Raw genomic sequence first — 11,288 nt, forward strand, 5'->3', positions numbered from 1 at the left:
AGGAGCGAGTCAAGAAACCATGGCAGTATGGGTGGAGCTCGGTGGCCATATCGAATCGGCTTCAGCGAAGGTATGATAGCAAGAGGCAATTTGCGCGAGCTTGAGGCACCATGTGAGGGCTCCGGTGGCCTGTGGGGAGCAGCCTTGCCGCCGTCGCCGGCAACTGGTACAGAGCAGAATCGTTGTCGGACTCCGGCAGTAGAGGCCGGGCGTGGTGGCATCATCATGGTCCGGGCCTTGGGGCTCTATAGGCTGATGACCCGGGGCAGAACGGGTTGGCTTCATCACACTACCTCGCCGGTGCCTCCGTACCACATAATCATACGTCGCTTGCGCAGTCAGGGCATGATCTCAGGTTAATGAAGCTGGCCTGCCGGAGCTGGCGTGCCATGATGAGAGCGGCCTTTTCATGAAGCTGCACCAATCACTATAAGTCCATAATAACGCCGCACGGGAGTCGATATGGAGTGCTGCATGTAACCTCTCGAAAAAGCTGAGACGTGTCAACTGTGTTCGTGATTGAGGCTCCTAATCCACTTCTGCTTGCACATGTATGTGTCTTTGGCTCTACCACGTGATCTTTCCCGATCGACTTTAATCGGATCTAGGCCCCCCTTGGCTTTTCCTTGGCCTATTGCCCACTGCCGAAGAACACCAGGTAGCCGCTGCTGTGATTGCGAAGCAGGCCCGATCGAGCCTGGCTGGTCGATCCCGAGGGCCGGGGCCTATATCCAGGAAGAGCAGGAGCTCCGGCGAGCACGTGCTGTGCAAGACGGGCGGTGCTGGCGGCGGGTTCGATGTAGTTTAAGTCAGAGATAGTTACGTCGCAGGAAATAATTGGATTAAAGAAGAGGAAAGAGATCTTGTTGGATCAAAGAAGAGGAAGGATACTGGGTCTCCTGCCGCAGCCGATCGAGCTTCTGTGGGGGACATCGAGAGGAAGAAGGAGATCGATTGAGGAAAGAAGAGGAAGGAGACCCGGTCTCGGCAACGCATCGTGTTGTCTTAAGGAAAAAGAAGGCCCAGCCCAAGTTAGAACGTCGGCAGCCCAATATAAGGTCGGGTCTTCCCCTAGTCGAAAGAACTAGGGTTTCGCAGTCTTCCGGCGACTTTTTCGCCGGAATCATATCTTCGGCGCTCCACGAGGGCGCGATCGAATCCTCTCGACTCGGGCTGACGCAGGGGGATCCCTGTGATCTTACCCAGCCGGGACGAGGGATAAGATAGCCTTGCGAGGAGTTTCGAGCAGGGCTAGGGTTTTTTCCAGATCGAAATCGTGGAGATGGCGGATGGAGTAGGATCGCAGAGGGAGAAGGGAAAAGAGACAGCAGAGGATCTGCTCGCTCGCCTTACTCTGCAGGAGGAGGAGGAAGATGATTTTGTGTGGGAAGAAGAACTCCCGGATCTGATGGAACCGGCGCAATGGCTGGCGATCGCCAGGGTACACACATCAAAAACCTTCAGCCCTAATGCACTCTATGGCGACATGCGGGCAGCCTGGAACCCGGCTAAGACAGTAGTTTGGAGGAAGATCAGGGAGAACCTCTTTACAACTCAATTTGGGTGCCTTGTAGATTGGAAGAAAGCTATGCTAGATGGGCCATGGCTTTTCAGGGATCAGGCTGTGATCTTGGAGGAATATGATGGGTTCAAAAACCCTGACTCGTTCAAATTGGATAAGATCGAGGTGTGGGCTCAGATCCATCGCTTGCCAGATAACTTTCTCATAGAGCCGGCGGTGAGAGGATTGGCTTCACGGATCGGCGAGGTGAAGGAGGTGCAACTTAAGCTGCCGGCTGGATTCTTCGAAGAGTTCGTCAGAGTCAGAGTGAAAATAGATGTGAATGCAAAGATTAAGAGGTTTGTCACGGGGAAGAAGGGTGATGAGAGGGTGAGATATCAAGTCAAGTATGAGAAGCTGCCCATATTTTGTTACAACTGTGGAGAATTTGGTCATTGGCATGAGGAGTGTGGCAACGGGGTTCATGATGAATCTACCTTTGAGTGGGGCGATTTCTTATTTGCAGATAATGTGACAGTTCGATCAGCAGGAAGAGGGTATGCTCAATCACAGAGGGGGAGAGGAGGTTTTGCGATGGGAGGACGAGGCAGAGGACGGGAACGGTATAATCCGAACCAGAGCTGGCGATTCAATGCAAGAACGCCACATACCAATGAGGCAACAGCTGGATCAGAGGAGAAGGCGCAAGAGGATGAAGGCATGAAGGCGTCGAATGAGAAGCAAAACGTTCAGAGTCAGCCGCAGACCCAGAATCTTGGTGTGGGAGGAAGCAAAACCCCCATGCAGGGGAATAATGAATCAGAGCATATTGCTTTGGGGGGCAGAGGCGGGAAGTTGCCATTGGGAGATGAGCATGGATCAGGGGGGACTTCGCTCAAGAGGCTGTCGGTTGATAACCCAAAAGCTAACCCACTCGGAACAGGTGCAGGAGCAGGCGAAGGAGTGTTGCCAGGCACGTCTACAACAATGGTGGTGAGGGAGAAACCTTCGGGAGTGCCTCCTATGCCTCCGGTGTATGTGTCTCCTCGAAAAGAAGTGAAGAGGCCGAAGAAGGGGGATGGTAGTGGGAGGAAACTGGAAAACTCGCTTGAAGCAGTTTGTGAAGCAGCAGGAACCAACATGGTGGACAGCAATAAGGCAGACAAGAATTTATCGGCGGGCTCCCGTGAGGAGTACCGCCGGGAGCAATGAGTATTATATGCTGGAATTGTCGGGGTGCGGGCAAGGCCTCGACAGTTCGCGAGCTTCGCGAGATCGTGAAGAACTTTGCCCCTATCGTTCTATGTATAGTAGAAACCCAAATTGAAAAGAGTAGAGTAGAGAGGTTAGCTGTCTCAGTTGGTTTTGATAATGGTTATGCTATCAGTAGTGTAGGTAGAAGTGGAGGAATCGTTTTGTTCTAGAATAATTCAATAAATGTCGGTATTTCTGGTTACTCGGATTATCACGTGGACTGTGAGGTGAGGAACCCGGGCTGGGACCCGTGGAGATTGACAGTGGTGTATGGTGAAGCTCAAACAAACATGAGACACTAGACCTGGGAGACTTTGAAGAATATAGCGAGTATGAGCCCTCTCCCTTGGCTATGTATAGGGGATTTCAATGAAGTGTTACGTCCGGAAGAACATGAGGGGGTTGGAGAGAGAAGCAACACTCAGATTCAAGGTTTCAGGGACATGGTTGATTCGTGCATGCTTGTGGATTTGGGGTACACAGGGAGATTTTGGACATTTGAGAAGAAAGTGACGGGGGGCACTTATACCAGAGTTAGATTGGACCGGGCTCTCGGTTCGACTGAGTGGTGTTCTCTTTTTCCATTAGCTGGGGTTAATCACCTAACATCAGCAACATCCGATCATGGCCCGATTCAGCTTGTGTTGAACATGGAGCAGGATCAACGCCCACCCAAGGAGAAGATCTTCCGCTATGAGGTGGCATGGGAAACTCATGAGGATCTGAAGGGCACAATTGGCATCTCGTGGGCAGCACCGATGGAAGAAGGAAGAGTGGAAGATCTGAGGAATAAGCTAGCTAACTTGTCAAATAACTTGAGGAAATGGGATAGGAGGACCTTTGGGTCGGTGCGCCGTGAAATACAGGAGTTGAAGAGGAAACTAGACGAGCTGCGGAATGCCCCAGGTCGTCTTGGACCTTGTTACGAAGAGAAAAAGGTGAATGAAAAACTGGTGGAATTATATCACAGAGAAGAGCTGCTGTGGAGGCAGCGATCAAGGATAGAGTGGTTGTCTGCGGGAGACAAGAACACGAAATTTTTCCATATGAGAGCTAACATGAGAAGGAAGAAGAATATGATCAAAGCCTTGATGAATTCCTTGGGGGTTCAGGTGGAGGACTCGGAAGAACTTAAAGAGATGGTAACAGCCTTCTATAAGAATTTATACACATCCGAGGGGGTGTCGGACATGGAGGCGGTCCTCATGCATGTGCCGCGGAAGGTAACTGCAGAAATGAATGACATGCTATGTGCAGATTATTCAGAAGAGGAAGTCAAGGCTGCTCTTTTCCAGATGTTCCCAACAAAATCCCCGGGTCCGGATGGATTTCTGGCTCACTTTTACCAACGCCATTGGGATGTGTGTGGGGATGAGGTGACAAAGGCTGTTCTCAGGATAGTTCGAGGGGAGGAAGATGCAGAATGTATCAATGAAACCTTCTTGGTTCTTATCCCAAAGGTATTGAGTCCAACATTACTTAGTCAATTCAGACCTATCAGTTTGTGCAATGTTTTGTATAAAATTGCTTCGAAGGTGATTGCAAACAGATTGAAGCAAAATTTACCGGAGATAATATCGGATGAACAGTCGGCCTTTGTTCCTGGCAGACTTATAACAGACAATATTATAACGGCATATGAGTGTCTGCATTTTATGAAGGGAAGTAAATCAAAGAGTAATAGTCACTGTGCTCTTAAGCTGGATATGATGAAAGCGTATGACAGGCTCGAGTGGGATTATCTCCAAGCGATGATGGAGAGGCTCGGCTTTGCGCAACAGTGGATAAAGGTGGTGATGAGCATGATCAAATCAGTCTCTTTTTCGGTTCTGTTTAATGGAGAAAAGTTGGAGGATTTTAAACCCAGCAGAGGGATTCGACAGGGAGACCCTATCTCCCCTTATCTTTTCTTGATTGCAGCGGAGGGCCTTTCGTGCCTACTGAAATCAGTTCCTCAGTCATCAGCATTTTCTGGAGTCCAGGTGGCCCCGACAGCTCCGGTTGTCAACCACTTGCTCTTCGCTGATGATAGCCTGTTGTTGTTCAAGGCGAGTACAGAGGGGGCAGAGGTGGTGTCAAATTTGCTGGAGACTTACTGCAGAGCATCTGGGCAGAGAGTGAACAAGGAGAAATCTTCGATCTTCTTTAGCAAAGGATGCCCTCAAGCGACAAGGGATGGGATTAAAAACACCTTGCAAGTTCATGATGAGCAATTAAGCGACCGGTATCTTGGGATGCCAACAGATGTGGGACATGCTAAGAATGGCATCTTCAAATATCTACGAGACAGGGTATGGGAGAAAATCAAGGGGTGGATGGAGAAGCTACTATCATATGCGGGTAAGGGGGTGCTAATTAAGGCGGTGGCTCAGGCTATACCTGTCTATTCTATGTCTTGTTTCAGGTTACCTCGAGGCATATGTGGAAGTATTACCTCGTTGATCAGACAGTTTTGGTGGGGAAGTAAGAGAGGGAGGAGGAAACCTTGCTGGATTTCGTGGGACATATGCACAAAACCCAAGTATTTGGGAGGTCTGGGTTTCAGAGATATTGATCTCTTCAATCTTTCACTCTTAGCAAGGCAAGCATGGCGCTTAATTCAGTCACCGTCCACTTTAAGTGCTAGAATACTAAAAGCAAAGTACTTCCCATCTGTGTCGTTCCTTGAGGCAGAGCTAGGAGGCAAGCCATCGCAGATCTAGAGAGCTATTTTAGATGGGAGAGAAGCACTTGAACGAGGACTGATAAGGAGAATTGGATCCAGAGAAGAAACCAACATATGGGAACAGAATTGGATTCCACGTTAGGGTCTTATGAGACCAATTGCGAGTTTGGTCATGGACAAACCAGTTCGAGTTGCAGAGTTAATTGATGCCACCGAGGCAAGTTGGATAGAAGAAAAGGTGCGCACAGTTTTTTTGCCCGTAGATGCCAACTTAATACTCAAGATACCACTCTGTACTACAAGAGTAGATGATTTTTGGGCGTGGGGAGAAGACATACGTGGAATTTTCTCAGTAAGGTCAGTTTATAAACTATTGCTCAAACTGAAATTGCAAGGGGAGGCGTTGCTGCAGCCAGTGGGAGGACACTCAAATGAGGCAGTAGAGGAGGCAACATGGACTGCTTTGTGGCACATCAAGGTTCCCTCAAAACTGAAAGTGTTCTTATGGAGGTTATGCCATGAATCGATCCCAACAGCAGGGGTGTTACATCACAGGAATATGGCAACATCAAGTGTGTGCGCTTTCTGTATGGCGCAAGACGACTGGAAACATGCATTAATAGACTTGTGATGGCGAGAAGTGTGTGGTCACTTTGTTTAGAAGAAACATTGGAGATAATGCTTGACAACTTGTCACTTGATGCAAAAAACTGGATCTTCACTATGCATGATCTGCTATCACATAAGGAGTTCACACGGATGGTGGTGACATTATGGGCGGTATGGCGGGCGAGAAGACGAGCTATACATGAAGAAATATTTGACAGCCCTTCATCAACTAACCTGTTCATAAATCGCTACTTGAGGGACTTGGAGTTGTCGGACAGGAGAGATAGGGGAGCATCGACACAACCTCGTATTGTCAGACAAACAGCTTGGTTACCTCCGCCTGATGGATATGTGAAGCTGAATGTGGATGCGGCAGTGAACAACGAAGGAGAGTATGGTGCAGCGGGGGTGGTGTGTAGAGACCACGAAGGTAGATTCTTGGGGGCCTCGGCTCTGAAAGTGAAGTTCATAACGGATGCAAGCACAATGGAAGCGATCGCTGTACGGGAGGCTCAAGCATTGGCTGAGGATCTATATGTTAATATGATCCACATTGCATCGGATTGTAAAAGGGTGGTTGATGATGTCCAGAAGAACGTGGGTGCTGGATATGGAGCCATAGTGCATGAGATTATACATCGGGTGGAATCTTTTTTGTCTTGCAAAGTAGTCCATGAGTATAGGAGCTCGAACTTCGAGGCTCACAATCTCGCTAAATTTGCTTTGTCATTAGGATTTGGTCGTCATGTATGGCTGGGCCAACCAGGCGATTTGAGTTTTCTTTCTGTAAACATTATGAACAATGAATAAAGCATGCGAGGTTGTCTCAAAAAAAAAAACAGCGAAAACGCACGGAAAAGAAAATAATCCAAGAAAAAGGGATAAAATAGTACCACCTCGGATGTAGAAAATAACATAGGTGAAAAAAACTGAAAGCGTAAATTCACAGAAAGAAGCGTATTGTGACGGTGAACCCGACAAAATCAATCTGTGCTTTATTATTACTAGTACATATGCCCGTGCGTTGCAACGGGCCAAACAATTCGCAAAATCTGCTCTAGGTGCTATTACATGCCACTTGAGATATCCAACTATGGAGAAGTCACAAATAAGGTTACCCTTGTCTCTGGTGACATTGAAAAAGTAGTCCGTGCGGCGAGGCGGAAGAAAATTGGCATATACTCAAATTTAATGAGAATTATTAGATGTCGCTCAGTTCGCAAATCTACTCCGCATGCCATAATTCACCACTGCTTCTATCCAACCGTGACAAATGTCACAAATAAGTTACTCTCATTTGTATTGACATTGTGAAAGTAATGTTATTGTCATCATGTCCGGTATAATTTTATTCGTGCGTTGCATCCTAGGTATAATATTCTAGTTGTTAAACATCACTTGTCAAACATACTCCCTCAGGATCCTCATACACATCAAACATCATTGTCTACTTACATCACATAAATCAAGATATTTCATCTATGAGAAAAATAACAAACTTTTTGCTTCCTTGCAAAAAAGTTCAGAAAAAAGTAACAAATTTCTTGCTTAGGTGAACTGAGCAAGCTACATATGCAAAATTGTGGATAAATTTTAGGACATGGTCATGAATGACAGCAGCCATTTAAGTATACAATCACAATGTGTTCTGTAAACATTTCAAATTGCGAGAAACAACTAATTCAGGAATTGATGTCATATTATCATCTATACCCTTCAGTCGGTCCGGATCGTCATTCTTATGGTTGTACAACAAATATTTCTGGAGAACTCACAACTAATTATGATTATAATCTAGAGAACTACCTAGTCCTACCAAAGAAACAAACTTCAATTTTGGTAGGGATACATGATGGTGCTACATCCTGGTATCTAGCTACTCATCCAAGATGGGCTCAATAGAGATCCTGTAGACCACTGAAAAAAGCGTCAAACACAGTTGGAACTGGGCAGTATGGATGGATAATAAACATCCAGCAGAAAGTTCATGAGTATGCATGCTCAAAAAAACCTTTAAAATGTTTAAAGAAATACTATGAGTTACAAGCATGTAGGATAGATATGACAAGTTCCCAAGAGCACAACGAGTGAAGCTATTGGTTGATTAGCTCTGATGAAAATAATTAGACGCTAACTCGATGCATCTTTAATGAACATTTAAAAGAATGCAAGAATATTGAAGTACATGCATTCCAACTAATTTAAATTTATATCTTGAGAACATATATTATTAATGAACTGAGAATAACAAATGAATGCAAGCACACTTAAGTAGCCAAAGATGCTTATTTAGGCTTCAGAGTTACAGCCAGAAAGAAGTAAGCTATCAGTGTGTGTTAAGAATTGAGGGCAGCAATCAAACTGATACTGCTCTAACCTATATAATACTACATGATACACATGAGTAAAAAAATAAATAAGCCAAACTGTATAAAAGAAAATGTATGAATTACTATGGGGGTGACATTTACAACCTGAAAAGAATATATACCTTTTGGATGTAATGTGTGAATCCTTTTTTGAACCAAACTGTGCATGAAGCAAAACTGAGTGGCATCAGAGTAGTTCAAACAACCTTCGGATATACCTATAAAATACAAATGCTACAAGTTTGTCAGTTGAGAAGTATACACTGCTTAAAGGCAATGGGCCTCTTTAGATGTTGTTTATTCCTTTATGATAAACACAACAGGGTGTGCTTTCAGGCAACAACATTGAGCATTAGTATTAGTGTCGATATGACACAATCACACGGCAAGGCAATAGAGCTAAGCATCAGTAGCAGAGTGGATACGCCGCAATGATAAGACAACCCGCGCAATCATTAGCACAAACACCTTGCGGCTCACCAGCAACACAGTCGCCTGGTCCACCGGCGAGGCATCTATCCCAGCACCACGCAACAATCAACGACTGGTATCGCCTGATGATGCCTGGCAGATGAGCTCGCTACCGCCGCAAGATGTGCCTCCTGCTAGATGCACCGATGCATCTGTTGGCTACGGACAGGTGGAGTATCATCGATGCTTCTCCTCCCATCTCGCCTCGGCTGGGCCTCCCAAATCAACTGCAGCCCAACTCCCTCTTCCTGTACCGCTGCTAGTGCTCATCTCCTGTTGCGCGGGTAAGCATGAGGTCGAGCATGGAGGCGACAACCGCTGCATTGACTCCACAAAGTGCTGCTGTCGTGCAGCCAAGGACTCTCCACCGTCACTGCCAGGCGAATGAATCACGCCGACAAAGTCAATACAGAGGTTGGTATGTTTGCGCCATCAGGGGTGTCCTTGCCACGAGCAGAAAAGTTCCACCTTGATTCTGATCGATCCTTCCTGGCCGCTTACAAAGGCAGAGCTTCACGTCAAAATTACAAAGTACTTAAATTATCAGGATATTAAATCAAGAACTTGTAACTCATGTCAACAAGGATTACATACCTTGTTGTCTGGAGTTCCAATGAACCATGATTAGCATCAGTGCAAATCCTCTTACATGATAGTGCAGCAAATTCATGTACTGAAAAACGAACCTCAACTAAACAGACAACATGACTATTGGCATACATTAAAACATAAGTTTTTGTTCGTTGCTATTAGGTTATGCTCAGGGCAAAAACTTCAAGCAAGTACAACAAACTGATGTTGTTAAATCCCTAAAAAAATAACTGACGTTGTTCAACCTTCACGGTTGTAACTTGTAAGTTCATATATCAACCTTGATGGCAAGAAAAGTAGTTTCTCAACTCCTAAAAAATAACTGACATATGCCTTTCTCAAATATAACAAAATACCACCTAATAATGTGCAAGAAAAAAGTTCAAAATCTCTCCAGAATTTTAAGCCGACATAGCAGATGCTAATACACCTATATATATACATGTATCAATTGTAATTTTGGCTAGCTAGGAGCAAAGGTAATTAAGCAGCAAGCTTGTTACTGTCGTACCTTGGAATAAAGGCTAGATGAGGACCACCGCAGCAGCAGCTGTTCCGCATCCATGACGGTGGCCGTCTCCTCAACCAACGTTGCTCCGGTCTGTCCGCGAGAGGGGCGGCCTGCCTGTCTCCGCACGCCGGTGTCAGGAGGTGATCTCCATGAGAAACTCTAGGTTGGAGAGGATCTCTGGGACAGATGAGAATTCAGGGTGGGGAGAGAGCCGGAGAGTTCAGTATGGCGGCGAGATCCGGACTTCCATGGAGGTGTAGGGTACCGAGGAGCCGGCGGTCGGAACACCGTTTTAATCCGGCGGCGGCGACATAAGATGGCCGCAGCAAGAGGAAGGAGAAGTGGGCGGCGGATGGCCGGAGAAGGAGACCGGCCGCGCGTGGCGGCGGCGGCGACGGTGCCGTATCCATGGCATCGAGGAGAGCCCCTCCCGTGCGTTTTTCTGCTCGTCCTCGTTCCTTTTCCTCCCGTGTGCATCAAGCCCAATAGCAAGACTTAAAACAGCATCGCGGGTTTATTAGCCAAAACGACGGGGGGATTTCTGCAAAACTGAAACGTTTTCCCACAATACCACTTAAAGAGGGACCGCGGGTTCAATACTACAGAAACAAAAGGCCTTTTCTGTAAAAACGCCGCGACGGTGAATCCCAGGCCCAATCCGTACTTTATTATTAGGGAAAGGCTAGTACAAATGCCCGTGCATTGCAACGGGCAAAAAAAATTTGCAAAACCTGCTACACATGTGATTACTCACCATTTCCCATATCCATTTCTGATAAACGTGTAATAAGTTTAAATTCATTATCGATTTTCGGAGAATGAATTGTGGCATGAAGAAAACACTATGTTGCCCTTCATTTGATGGAATAGTAGTGGTGCATGGATTAGTCTAATTAATCACTTTTATTTTTTGCTTTTTGGAAAAACTGTGTGTTGCAATGTGTAAAAAAAAATTATGGTCCTTCTCGCAGTAAGCATGACTCAAGACTTCCAGGAGCCCATACCCTCTAATTCAACACACGTCCATTTGTACTGTCACTTATTATTGCCCTTGTCGTCTATGGCCTTTGAAGCGTTCCGCACGGCTAAACTTAGCCGCTCGCTCGACCTTATCGGGGCGTCCAAATCGTCTGTCGGCCAACCCCGCCGGCGTATTAACCCCACGAGCTCTTTCTCAAACCTCCTCGGCTAGTTTCGGCGGCTACTAATGGTTGTTCCAAATAATACATAATTATAATCTAAATTTTGCTATTTTTTTTATTTTGAGTGCCTTTTATCAATATGAATTTAAAATTAATGTTAAAGTTATTTAAAAAT

This window comes from Triticum dicoccoides, chromosome 4B (assembly GCF_002162155.2).
Source record: "Triticum dicoccoides isolate Atlit2015 ecotype Zavitan chromosome 4B, WEW_v2.0, whole genome shotgun sequence".
Lineage (NCBI taxonomy): Eukaryota > Viridiplantae > Streptophyta > Magnoliopsida > Poales > Poaceae > Triticum > Triticum dicoccoides.